This window comes from Mus pahari, chromosome 14 (genome assembly GCF_900095145.1).
Source record: "Mus pahari chromosome 14, PAHARI_EIJ_v1.1, whole genome shotgun sequence".
NCBI lineage: Eukaryota > Metazoa > Chordata > Mammalia > Rodentia > Muridae > Mus > Mus pahari.
This window is the reverse complement of record NC_034603.1, coordinates 70,254,211-70,265,051: the sequence shown is the minus strand read 5'-3', so window position 1 is coordinate 70,265,051 and position 10,841 is coordinate 70,254,211. Positions and strand designations below refer to the sequence as shown.

At 45.5% G+C, this 10,841-nt stretch overlaps 1 protein-coding gene across 2 annotated transcripts in view; it reads left to right on the top strand.

The window, feature by feature from the left end:
* Positions 1–2,794: 2,794 nt before the first annotated feature.
* Positions 2,795–10,841, top strand: part of Gjc1 (gap junction protein gamma 1) — a 22,090-nt gene continuing 14,043 nt past the window's right edge. Inside the window, exon 1 of one of the 2 annotated variants that reach the window (XM_021212259.2) lies at positions 2,795–2,979. The gene's annotated coding sequence lies outside the window, so the exon portion shown is untranslated. Of the gene's footprint in view, positions 2,980–3,323; positions 3,523–10,841 lie in introns of those variants that run through there. The other variant, XM_021212258.1, reaches the window with a different exon arrangement.

Genomic DNA, 10,841 nt, shown 5'->3' with positions numbered 1-10,841 from the left:
GGAACTCACTCTGTAGACCAGGCTGGCCTCGAACTCAGAAATCTGCCTGCCTCTGCCTCCAGAGTGCTGGGATTAAAGGTGTGCGCCACCATGCCCCGTGTGTGTGTGTGTGTGTGTGTGTGTGTGTGTGTGTGTGTGTGTGTGTGTATTTTGAGACAAGATCTCTTTATGTAGTCTTCAGTGTCCTGAAGCTCCCTCTGTAGACCAGGCTGGCCTCGAACTCATAGAGATCCACCTGTCTCTGCCTCCTGAGTGCTGGGATGAAAGGCTTGTGCCACCATATCCGGCTGGCAGTAATGTGTGCTTGTAATCTCTGTGCCCAGGAGGTAGAAAGAAGATGTGATGGTTTGACTATGCTTGACCCAGGGCGTGGCACTATTAGAAGGTGTGGTCTTGTTGGAGGAAGGCTGTCATTGTGGACATGAGCTTTAAGATCCTCTTCTTCGCTGCCTGGAAGCCAGTCTTCTCCTGTTTGCCTTACAGAAAAAGATGTAGAACTCCTAGGTGCTTCTATACCACGCCTGCCTGGATGCTGCCATGTTCCCACCTTGACAATAATGGACTGAATCTCTGAACCTGTAAACAAGACCCAATTAAATGTTGTCCTTATCAGAGTTGCCTTGGTCATGGTCTGTTCACAGCAGGAAAACCCTAATAAGACGCTGGTGCTTGGTAGCTGGACTGTCTAGTTGAATCAGTAAGCTCCAGGTTAAGTGAGAGATTCAGTCTAAAAATATAAAGTGGAGAGCAGTTAAGACTTATGACATTAACCTCTGGCTTTTAACACATGTACAAACACTACACACACACACACACACACACACACACACACACACACACACACACGTTTAGAGTCTGGGGTATAGCTTAGTGGTGTAGAGAGTTGCCTAACATGCAAGGGCCCTGAATTTGATTCTCAGCACCAAGAAAGAAATAAAAATAAAACCTATTACAGCTTAACATGCCAACTAGACCCACCTGTGTTCGAGTCTAGATCAAGCACAGAACTAGTCCCACCCCCAAATCCCACCACGCCTCTTTCTGGGCACTGTTCTGCATAGCAAGTAACTTCAATTCTCACTTAGCAGCATAGACTCCTTTTGCTTGTTTTCAAACTATATATAAACAGAAACTTCTTATGAGGTTATATGATTCAGCTTGGTTTATTCTCATTGATGTACATTGTACCAGTGTGTGATTATAGTAGTGTTTATCTGTTCTGTGGCTGATGGGTATTTAGGGTTGTTTCCCCCCCCCCTTTTTTTTTGCTGTTACACTCTTCCATACATATTTTGGTGAACACCTGTAGGCGTTTCTGTAGAAGTCCCATGGACTTGCCACAGTTGTAGTGGCTACTTTAGTGGCTATGTGCGCTACAAAGTGATTCATACCAATTTACATGTGTGTACAGGCTGTGGTTTTAACAAATTAGTCAACACATTTTAACATATTAGTCAAATGAGGTCTTTTTTTTTCCCCTAGAGGAGGGGGGGCCAGAATTAAACCCAAGGCCATATGCATCCTGGGTAAGAGCTCCAGTTATAACCCAGCCCCAACAGGTTTTTTTTCATTCACATTCACATGTATTTAAAAGTTCTTCACATTTGTCCTTGAAGAACTAGAGAAGTCATTGGGAAAGGCTGGCTGAGGAGAACTACTGATACTCAGAGGCCAAGCCATTTAAGGAACGGAAAAGGCTCAGGCAGCTGAGCAGGAGGGTGTCGGTTCTCAATAAACCAAATGTGGATCAGAAACGGCTATCCCATAAAACCAGAGGCTCACGGATGGCCATGGTGGCCCTTACCTTCAATCCTAGCACTTAGAAGGTAGGAACTGGGGAATCCCTCTGAGTTCTGGATCAGGCTGGTCTACATAGCAAGCTCTAGGACAGCCAAGGTGACACAGGGACCCCCCCCCCATCTCAAAAAACAAAGAAGCAAACAAAAATAAAGGTTCAGAGCACCGCACAGTTGTGGTGATGTCTACCTTAGATCAGGCGAATCCGGAGTTCAAAGCTAGCTCTCAGCCACAGGTTGAGTTTGACATCAGCCTGTGCTATATGGGACTTCGTTTCAGAAACAAATCAAACAAAATATCAAAAATGAAACTTGAGGCTCAAAGTGAGCACACTCTTCGATTTTTAGAGAGAAGCCAGAAAACAGAATCTAAAAATGTTGGGCAATTTCCATTTTTTTTTTTGAAACACATCATAGCAGCCAAACAAAATTTCACAGGGTGGGTCCTTTTCATTCCCAACCTGTGAACTAGCCCTTAGCACCTAGCTTCGGGAGAAATTTGACCCGCAAGTCGCCTCACTTGTTAGTGCTTAATTTCTTTCTAGAGTACAGGAATGGCCCTTCCCTCCCATCTCTTTGGTAAACTGCCTTTCATCACCCAGTCTCAATTTCTTTATTTAGGGGAATTTCTCGTTTCTTTTTAAAAAAAAGATTTATTTTTATTATTTTTAATTATGTCTCTGGGTCTGTGTGAAGGTATGTGCACATCGATAGAGAGTCGGATCCTCCAGAGGTTGGAGTTACAGGTGGTTGTGAACCGCACAACGTGGGTGTCGAAGATTCTCAGCAACAGTAGTACACACTGCATAACCGCTGAGCTAACTCTTCCCGCTAGTTTTCCTTTTCTTAACGGGCAGTTTAGGCAAGGGGAATTCCTGTCCATGTGCATTTCAAAAGTCTTGTAATTGGGATCCCGCTGGGATTCAAGGAGTTAAGAGGAAATGGCCTATTAGGGTCTTACTAATCCGAGAAATCCAGGACCTCAAAACTATGCAGAACGCCTGTAAAAACCATGATTCCACCAGGCGGGGATGGTTGGCCGAGAAGCCCCGGAGGTCCTTCGAGCAACTGCAGAGCAGAGCCTAGAACGGCCATGAGCATCCCGAGATCCGCTGGACCAAGGCCCTGACCTAGCGCGCACGAGATAACGGTGGAGCTCTGCGGTCCGACCCTGGAAACTCAGGTGAGGCGTGTCTCCATCACGCTGTCGGTGGCCGGCTCCTCCGGGGAATCACGCCACAGGAAACGAGCCCGCGGCGCTCGAAGTCAGCCGCCCACCGGGGCTCCCCGCGCAGGGGTCCTCCCGCCACCGCGCGCCCCGCCGCCTACGGGACCGCCCGGGAACGCGCGCGGCCGGTCACGGAAAGTTGGCGCCGGCTCGGGGCCGCGCACTCCGGGCGCCCCCTCCCACTCGAGGCGCACGTGCAGCCGCGCCCCCGCTCCCAGGCCGAGACGGGACGCCCCCGCCCCCACCGCGGCACGCAGTGCGCAGGCGCCTCCCCGCGGGTCCCGGCGGCGGGAGCGGGAGAGAGGGAGGCGGCGGGCGCGGCCGGAGCGGCTTCAGCCTCGGCTTGAGGGCTGAGGCGAAGGAGGCGACGGCGGCGGCTGCGGCGGCGGTGGCGGAGAGGCGGCGAAGGTGATGGCGACGCGGGGCCCATGAGGCGGCGGCCGGCGGGACGGGCCGAGGCCCGGCGGAGGACGCGGCTTCGGGGGCGCCCACCGCCGGGTGAGCGGTGGCTTGAGGGGCCCCGGGCCGGGCGCGGCCGGGCGAACTCTGAGGCGCCTCGAAAGCGGCGGCGGTGGCGGCGGCGGCGGCGGCGGACCGGGCTCCCGGGGACCGTAGGGCGGGAAGGAGCGCCCGCCGAGCCCCGAGGGGCGTCGCCACCCGCGTCCCGCCGCCGGCGCGCCCGCCCTCTTTGTCCCCGGGCGCGCGGTTCCCAAATTGGGAGGGAAACGGCTCGGGCGGGCCGGGAGCGGGCGGCGGTGCTCCCGCAACTCCTCGGGGCGGTTGGGGGGCCCGGCCGGGCTGGCGCTGGGCGGGCTCGTCTTTGTCTGACGGCCGCGGCCGCTCCTCGGTGGCGTGCTGCGGGCTCCGGCGTGTCCTCTGTCCCCTTCGGAGGTTTCTTTTTTTTCCCCCCTTTTTTACTGGAGGTTTGGTTCGAGCGCTGCGGAGCGGGAAAGGGGCTGGCGGGAGGACCCGGTCCGTCGCCTCTTGCTGGACGCCTTTTCTTTACTTGAGATGACTTTATTCTCACTTCGGAAAACTTTGGAGTTCTGCTGTGGCTTTTTTTTTTTTTTTTTTTTTTTTTTTAATTGTTCTTCGTTGACTCTCCAGATTGAAAATAGAGAGGAGGCGCTAACGTTGTGATTGGGTTGGCTGCTGCGTTTGGAGTTTCGAGTTGAAAAGATTTACGTGACTGGTGTTTAGAATTTGGGGTCCTCCCCCGTCGGCCCCCCGCTTTGCGAATTATTTGGGATTGCTTTTCTTTTGCGAAGTGGATGAGTTTGGTTTTTGTCACTTGAAGACATTTTTTTGGTCCTCGGGAACTGGCAACGCTACAGATTTCATTGTGCCCGGGCTTTATTTTGTTCTCGTCCACATTAGGTGCAATCGAAGAACGCAAGGTAGACCAAATTCTGGATAAGTTATCTTGTAGGTGTCTTAAGTCTAAACGTTATTGCTTTTGTTGTGCACCCTTACAAGTGGATATATGTGAAAGCGCTGCACAAAAAGCCTTGTAAGCGAAAGATTTTTATTCTGTTACGCAGAAATCAGTTTGTAGTACGTGAGTATCTGTAAGAAGAGGATTAATAATGTAATTTTGGGATTAATCCTTCCCCTTGTGAACAGTTTGCAGGTATTTTTCAGAGCAAAAATGCAAAATAAAGAGAAACAAAAAGGCCCCACAAATTTGATTGCTTAGGTCGTAACCAAATTCATTGTGAATTTTTGTTAAAAATTGCAGATTTTGTTTGGGGCCAGCAAGATTTATTTGCAGTTACTTGAGTTTCTTAAAGGGCTGTGTAATGGCAGAATGAAAGGAATTAGAACGAATTCTTCGGGGTAAAGGGTAAAACGATTTGTTACACCATATCTTCGGGTGCAGAGTACTGTAGGCAAAGGGCGTTTTGGAGAGAAAACTGGCATTATAAGTTCTGCAAATGTGTTCTGATTTGTTATGGTCTCAAAACATTGGTTTCATCCTATTAGTTCTGTTCCTTTGGAGAACCCATACTTCTAAAGAATGGATGAAGAGGTATTGAATACTGGCTCACATACAGCAGTAAATTCTTGTTTTACAGAGTCTGGAGTTGGCTCTCAGTATACCTTGGCAAAGGGTTTAGCTTACAGACCCATGGAATGTGTTTACCCAAGGGTTTCCTACAACAGTGAGATGATCTCATTAAAGATTACATTTTACTTTTTAATTTTATTCTTTGAAGCAGGGTATCATTGTGTGGCATGGGTTGATCTGGAACTTGGTACGCAGCCTGTGGTGGCTTTGAATTCCCTACTGCTTGACTCTCTAGAACGATGGGTTATAGGTAGTTCATTCAGCAGACATTTTTGTGGTCCTGGAGACTGTACCAAGGGCTAAGTGTGTGCTCTGTCACTAAGCAGTGTCCCAGCAACCTTTTCCCTATTAAGTTCGTGTATGGGACAGCTAGGAAGTGGAACAGACAAAAGATGAGGACCAGTGTTCTTTCCCCTCTCAGTGTTCTTAATGTGAAAAAAAAAAAAAAAAAAAGCTTAGCAATCTAGAGATTATCTAAAATCCTTGAAAAAAACGCACAAACTTTTTTTTTCTTGTTTTTTTTTTTTTGAGACAGGGTTTCTCTTGTATAGCCCTGGCTGTCCTGGAACTCACTCTGTAGACCAGGCTGACCTGGAACTCAGAAATCTGCCTGCCTCTGCCTCCTGAGTGCTGGGATATACAGGCGTGTGCCACCACGCCCGGCTACAAACTTTTAGAATAAGTTTGTTTTCATCCCATGGAAATGAAATAAATTTCACATAGTATTCTTATCCTCTAACCTCTAAACAGTGTTTAGCTCTCATCCTTCTGTGGCTTGTTTTATGTGTCTTTGTGGGATCTAACTGGTTGTGACTGAATTAATTGTAACCTCAGGATGACTTGTAACATACCTTCTGAGGATGTCTGGTGTTAGACTCTATTTTTAGGGAATTCCTTTGGACTCGTTCTTGGACCTGGGATTCCTAGTTGCCCATCCAGAGTAGGTAGTTATATGGACTTAGATTCCACCCTCTCCTTTTGAGTTCTGATTCTGCTCCAGGTCCTCAGGATGTTGGCCCCTCTCTGATGTTGGCCATGTCTTTAACCTGAGGATCTTGTTCTTCCTCTCTTCTCAGTCTAGACCTAGCTCTTCTCTGTCTTTGGTACCGGATATTTTCTGAGTTTTTGTTGTTTTCAAGACAGAGTCTTAATGCTTGCCCAGATTAGCTGCAGACTCATGGCAGTCTGCCTGTTTCTTCCGTGTGTTCATAGGATTAGAATTGCTGGTCTAGGCCATAGCACCCCGTTGGTGTAGACAGTGCTAGAGATCCAGCCTAGAACAACTTGCACGCTTCTAACTAAGCCACACCTCTAGCTCATTTTTATAGTTGTCTTCTTTTCCTTCTGTTCTGAACTAGAGATTGAACCCAGGGCATGACGGACAAACGCTGCCACAGAGCTACACCCCCAGCCCTGCTTGCTTGCTTGCTTTCTTTCTTTCTTTCTTTCTTTCTTTCTTTCTTTCTTTCTTTCTTTCTTTCTTTCTTTCTTTCTTTCCAGTTTTTTCGAGACTGGGTTTTTCTGTGTAGCCCTGGCTGTCCTGGAACTCACTCTGTAGACCAGGCTGGCCTTAAACTCAGAAATCGGCCTGCCTCTGCTTCCCAAGCTTTCTTTCACATTTTGTCTTATTCCATGTATCTTGTGTCATACTTGTCTTTTTCCTGCTTCCCGAAAGTTTAAAGCTCAGTCAGAGTCGTTGCTTGCACTACATCTGTTTCCTTTACCCCAGAAGCAACTCTTTGTCCCTTACTTCTGTCAAGAAACCTTTCAGGGCTGGACAGATGGTTCAGTGGGTAAGAACGGTTGTTCTTGCAGAGGACATGGGTTCAATTCCCAGCATTGACACGGCAGTTTACAGCCATCCATAACTCCAGCTCAAGGGTGTCTTAATGCTGTCTTTTGACCTTGCAAGCACCAAGCACACAAGTGGTATGCAGATATACAAATGAGTAAAATACTTATAAAATAAAATTAAATAGAAAGAAAGAAACTTATTTCCTATTCTAGTTTAGCCTAGGGACTAAAAATACAGTACTCTTCTAGGAAATATTGCTTATTTGTATAATGTTTATGACACCATTAGATTGTATAGTGTGTTCTGTAATATTTAGAGTAATATCTTGTTTTTGCTATCTCAGTACCCTTGGCACCTAGCTTATAATTACTTCATTTATGTATTCAGCAAGTTGCTGCCCACTAATTTTTTCCTTAGTAGTAATTTAGTATAGTAAAATACTTTGGATAAAGGTTTAGTGCATCTACCTGGAAGCCTTACTATTATTACATGTTGCATATTTTTCTTGTTTTCTTTTGTTTTTTCCAAGGTAGAGTCTCCCCTATACAGCCCAAGTTGGTCTCAACTGATCTGAATGCCTTAACCTCAAGTGCTAAGGATTATAGGTGTATACATCTGTTTTTTTGTATGTTAGTGGTCTTATATATAAATATAGTGCTATTTTGTTGTGGTTTGTCAGTTTAAATATTTCTTTTTAATTGGACATATGGCTCTTGCCTTTAATTCTGGCTCTTTGGAAGGCAGAGGCAAGTGGATCTCTGTGAATTCAAAGACACCCAGGGACTACATAGAGAGACCCTATCTCAACAAAACAAAACAAGACTAAAGAAATGGCTCAGAGGTTGAGAACACTGGCTGATGATAATGGACTGAACCTCTAAAACTGTAAGCAAGCCCCAGTTAGATGCTTTCTTTTATAAGAGTCGCCATGGAGGGGGCTGGAGAGATGGCTCAGTGGAACTGAGTTCCTGAGTTCAAATCCCAGCAACCACATGGTGGCTTATAACCATCTGTAAGGGGATCTGATGCCCCTCTTCTGGTGTGTCTGAAGACAGTTACAGTGTACTCACATGAAATAAATCTTAAAGGGGGGGTGTTGCCATGGATATAGTTGTTGGTGGTTCAAGCCTTTAATCCCAGCATTCAGGAGGCAGAGGCAGGCAGATCCCTGTGAGTTTGAGGTCAAACTGGTCTACTCAGGACAGCCAGGGCTCTTACACAGAGAAACCCTGCCTGGAGAAAGAGAGGGAGAGGAAGTTGCTGTAGTCATGGTGTCTCTTTACAACAATAGAACTAAGACAGGAATGCAGAGATATTTCAGTTTAGGAAAACATGAGTTTTGTGTGTCTGAAACCTTTGCATCCTATTGTACTTAAACCTAGAATATAAAAGTGAGAAATATGTCTATGAAAAATTGTGTACGTATGATTTATGGTTTGCATCTTAGGTGTTCCCCTAAGCATGAGTTGAAAGCTTTAGTCTGTAGCCGATGGTGCTGTTGGGAAGTTATGGATGCTTTAGAAAGTGACAGTAGGGGCCGGGCGGTGGTGGTGCACGCCTTTAATCCCAGCACTTGGGAGGCAGAGGCAGGCGGATTTCTGAGTTCAAGGCCAGCCTGGTCTACAAAGTGAGTTCCAGGACAGCCAGGGCTATACAGAGAAACCCTGTCTCGACCCCCCCCCCCAAAAAAAAAAAAAGAAAGTGACAGTAGGCCTTTGGAGGCATACTTTGGCCCTGGTCCCTTCCTCTGTCTTTGTGCTTCCTGGATGCTCTGTGAGCAGTCATGCCCTTCCACACACACTCCCTGGATGTCCAGAGTAATGGTGCAACATGATGCTGGACTAAAGCTGATACCATAAGCACATCCTCTGCTTTTTTTTTTTTTTTGGTTTGTTTTTGTCATTGAAAGCTGATGATGCACACAGGTTACAAAGCCCTTTCTCTTCATTTGGGCTATTTAGAGGCAGGGGTTCCTGTAGCCCAGACTGACATGAAACTTAGCATGTAGCTGAGCATAGCCCTGAATCCCTGATCTCCCTCCCTCCACCTCCCAGGAGCTGGAGTTCCAGGTGTGCACCACACCCTGTTAGCATAAATAGTTTTATTATTTGGATCCCAGCAGAACTCTCAACAATTAGGAGCTTTGTTTCTAGTTGCTTTTTATATGTTTTTCATGGGGAAACTTACCCCTCCACACACACACTGTGGAGGTTTGAAATTGCATATATATGAGCATAATTTCTTAAGATAGGAAAAATAAAAAGGAGATTTGTACACAGAGTAGTGTTCTTAAACGCTAATTGCTAGTCATAAAGCTGTAAGCTAACATTTAGGTTTTTTAAAAAGCGTGTCTAGGACTATATATTAATACTACAGAATAGGTCCATTGAGCTTAAACTGAATCTCATGACATGTTGATATTCCAACAAAAGAACCTTTGATATGAAGGAAAGTGATTAGAAGATGAAAATTGCATAACATTCATGTTGCAAATAAACATTTAATGGAACTCATATTTGAAACTGATTTTTTAAAAAAACACCTGTATATGTGTAGAGAGGGATTAAGCCCTGAACCGCCTGTGTGCTAAGCAGTGCTCTGCTCTCCTGATCTAAATCCTTAGCCTCTGGTGGCTGTTTTAATCAGTTTTTCAAATAAAGTAAATTCCTTCCAAATACTCAATACTAGATGAAAATCAGCAAAGAATAACAGCAGCCACTGTGGATTTTCAGGGACTGTTGGGCTGAATGTGGTAGCACAGACCTGTAATGTCAGAACAAGAGGCAGGGAGATGAGGAGTTGAGTCATTCTTGGCTGCATAGGAAGTTTGAGACCAGCCTGGACTACGTGGAATGCTGTCTATGAAAGCCTAGCAATTTAAAAGCAAACCAAATATTAGGTGTGATAATTTCCCCTTTTTTAATTAGAAAATTAAATTATGCATTTGTGTGTGTGTGTGTATGTAGACAGGTTCATGGCATGAGGCACAGATGAAGGTCATAAAACAACTTTTGGGAGTTAGTTCTCTCTTAACCCTAGTGAGGCAGTCTTTCTTGGTGTTGTGCTGTGCAGCATACTCTGGGTTCACTGCCTCTGAGCTTCTGGACTCTTCTCTTTCCACCTCCCATCTCCATGTAGGCATCTGGAATTACCGATCTATGCCACCATGCATGCCCTTGGGACTGAAGTAGGTTGTCAGGCTTGTGCTATTCACTGCAGGCTTCCTAGTAGTGTTTTAGGTTTCCTCTCCATGTTGGTCACATTTAATTTGTGAAAATCGTCAAGGAGTGTACTTGTATTTGTGCATTTTTTCCCCTCCCTGTTGCTGGAATTAAACATAAGGCTTTGTGCATGTTAGGCAAGTGCACTATTGCTAAACTATACCTCAGCCCCATTTCTTCATCTTACCATATTTTATTCAGTATGTTTACCAAAAAATGAAACATTGCACATGAAAATTCAGACTGAAGAGTTCTTTTGAAAAATATGCCAGCCTAAAAGGTTGGCTCAGCTGGAGCTAAGAAACCCTAAGTGATACCCCTGTTCTCTATTCGTTGAAGGCCTCACTTGTTTAGTTACTTGTAATATCTAATTGGTATCTAAAGAGTTAAAATATTAAAAAGAGCTTTCTTGAGAAATAATTAAAATCTTACATGTCACTTGTTTTCTTTTAATATTTATTCTTTAATATTCTTATATGTATGAGCTGAAATTCCAGCTCACTAATTTAAAGCTCACAAGATCTGGAGTTGCTGCGATGGCTTCTGTTAAGAGCACTGGCTGCTCTTCCAGAAGACATGGGTTCAATCCCAGCACCCACATGCTGGCTTACAACCATCTGTAATTCCAGTTCCAGGGGATCTGATGCCCTTTTCTTTTCTTTTCTTTTCTTTTCTTTTCTTTTCTTTTCTTTTCTTTTCTTTTCTTTTCTTTTCTCTCTCTCTCTCTCTCTCT